This window comes from Clarias gariepinus, chromosome 18 (assembly GCF_024256425.1).
Source record: "Clarias gariepinus isolate MV-2021 ecotype Netherlands chromosome 18, CGAR_prim_01v2, whole genome shotgun sequence".
NCBI lineage: Eukaryota > Metazoa > Chordata > Actinopteri > Siluriformes > Clariidae > Clarias > Clarias gariepinus.
Genome location: NC_071117.1, coordinates 20,262,680 through 20,265,147, shown reverse-complemented (window position 1 = coordinate 20,265,147; position 2,468 = coordinate 20,262,680).

Sequence of the window (2,468 nt, the reverse complement as noted above, 5' to 3'; positions counted from 1 at the left end):
GTTGCCAGGTCCGCACAAACAGATCCCGCTCCGTCCTGCACCACGGGCTGAGAAGTTTAAGCCTTACGTCATAATTTAACTTTTAATTATGCAGTAACACGGACACAGACCGACGTGATCTAATAAAAGCTTCATTTTTTTATTATAAAAAGGTGGAGGGATGAGGTTGGTGGTGGTTTAAACGGTTAAGGCTGTGGGTTATCGATCAGAAGGTCAGGGGTTCAAGTCCCAGTAATGCCAAGTTGCCACTGTTGAGCCTTTGAACAAGGCCCTTAACCTTATCTGCTCTGGTGGGATGTGTCCTGGCTGTCCCTGTGCTTTGACCCCCAGCCTCCTAACTGGAATATACAGTAACAATATAGTAAGTACACTGTGAAACGTATACTGTAAGTCCCCTACATACGAACATTCGAGTTACAAACTTCATAAGATATAAACAATTGCTCATGTTCAATTGCAGGAGTTAGATCACATGTCCGGCATACATTGTTGTGCGCATGCAGCGTGCATCCCCTGTAAGTGCAGTAGAAGCTTAGGATGTCCAGAAACAAGCATAAAAGCAGTAGTGATGAAACTGGTACTGCTAGGGAGCGCCAAGCAATAGCGATGGAGAGAAAATAAAAGAAAATATTTGAGAGAATGGAGCCAGGTGAAAATGTGGCATTTATTGCTTGTTCTTTTAACATGAATCGTTCAACAATTAGCACGAATCTAAAGAGCACTGTACTGTAATATATACTGTAAAAGAGTATTTAAACTGAAAGGAAAATAAGGGAGATCAAGACCAGGATGTGGCAGTAATGTAACTTATTGGATGCCAATTGCTGAACAAGAAGAACAAAGAAGAACAAAGAATTTAGTGGTTAGCACTGTCGCCTTGCTCGTCCAAGGTTAAGAGTTCGATTCCCGCTTCGGGTCTGGTGTTCCAAAATTGCCCGTAGTGTGTGAATGAGCAATATGTGTACGTATGTGTGCCCTGCAATCAATTGCCACCCTGTCCAGGATGTAACCCCACCTCGTGCCCGAAGTTTCCTAAGATAGACTCCAAGCTCCTCATGACCCTGTACAAAATAAGCAGTATATAAAAGAAATGTATATAATAAGTTATAAGTTATAATTAACATTACAAACTCCTAACTGAGTGGTCATATGAAAAGAATGCACTTTTGTGATGTTGGTATAGTGGTTCGATTCCCGTCTCTGTGTGTATGGTGTTTGCATGTTCTCCCTGTACCACAGTCCACAGACCTACAGATTAGGCTAATTGGAATTTTTTAATTAGCAGTAGCGTGTGAATAAGAGTGAGTGTATGTGTGTGTGTGCCCTGCGGATGGATTGGCACCCTGTCCAGGGTGTACCCCGCCTCGTGGATGGGGGATGAAAGTAGTACCTAAAGGAAATGATGTTCATGATGGTGATGTTGTTGTTCTTTTACATCAAAAATATAGGCCATGATATGATGTCAATAGTAAAGTAAGTAGGTTTAATGCACAGTATATATACAGCACACACACACACTTATGCATATAAAAGCATTTTATTGTGCCTGTGTTGACATGAATATGACAAATAACGACGAAACCTGAACTTGAACTTATCCTCACCTTTACCCTTAAACATGACGAAGTGTATTTTTTTCACTCCACTCGTGGTATCTCTGCAAACCCCTGAGTGAACATATAAACCTTCTCCTTATGTGGCCAAAGGCGCGTTATCAGAGGAACTGGCAACCTGGCGTAGGCTTTTCCGAGACAGGTGTATGCTGGGAAATGTCCTCAGTGTGCTTTGTCTGTAGAGGGACCGGGCTAACAGCTGATGATTAACTGCACACAGCATTAGTGTCACAAAAATGATTTATTACTTATACAGAAGTTCGGTTCACATGTTAATATATGTTAATGTCAACACTAACACCACTACCAATAAATAAATAAATAAATAAATAATAATATAATTACCATTACAACCTTAGAACTCGAACTTAACATACAACAACACAAAATCACTTTACAATTGTACAAATTGTGCTTTAATCAATAATGAACTGTAATCATGAATAAGTGTCATCTGCTAAACTTACCTCACTGTCCTGCTTAAATTAGCTAAAGAAAAAAAATATATAAAATAAATGAAATATTAAAAATGTATATATTTCTTGTAGAAACATTTGCATTATGACCAATACACATGTTGATGTGTATATTTAGTTCTGAATCAGGTCATTTGTTTTTATTAAAATCTATCTATCTATCTATCTATCTATCTATCTATCTATCTATAAGATCTGATAAGTTCTTCTTTTTCTTTTAAAATATTATTATTATTATTATTATTAGTATTAGTATGTAAAATTGCATATAACATGATATAAATTGCAATATGTGCGCTCTAATTTCTTTTGGATGTACACTGACTGTTGATGTGCTTTTTAAAATCATAAAAATTATATTTTTTTGATTAAAATTGAA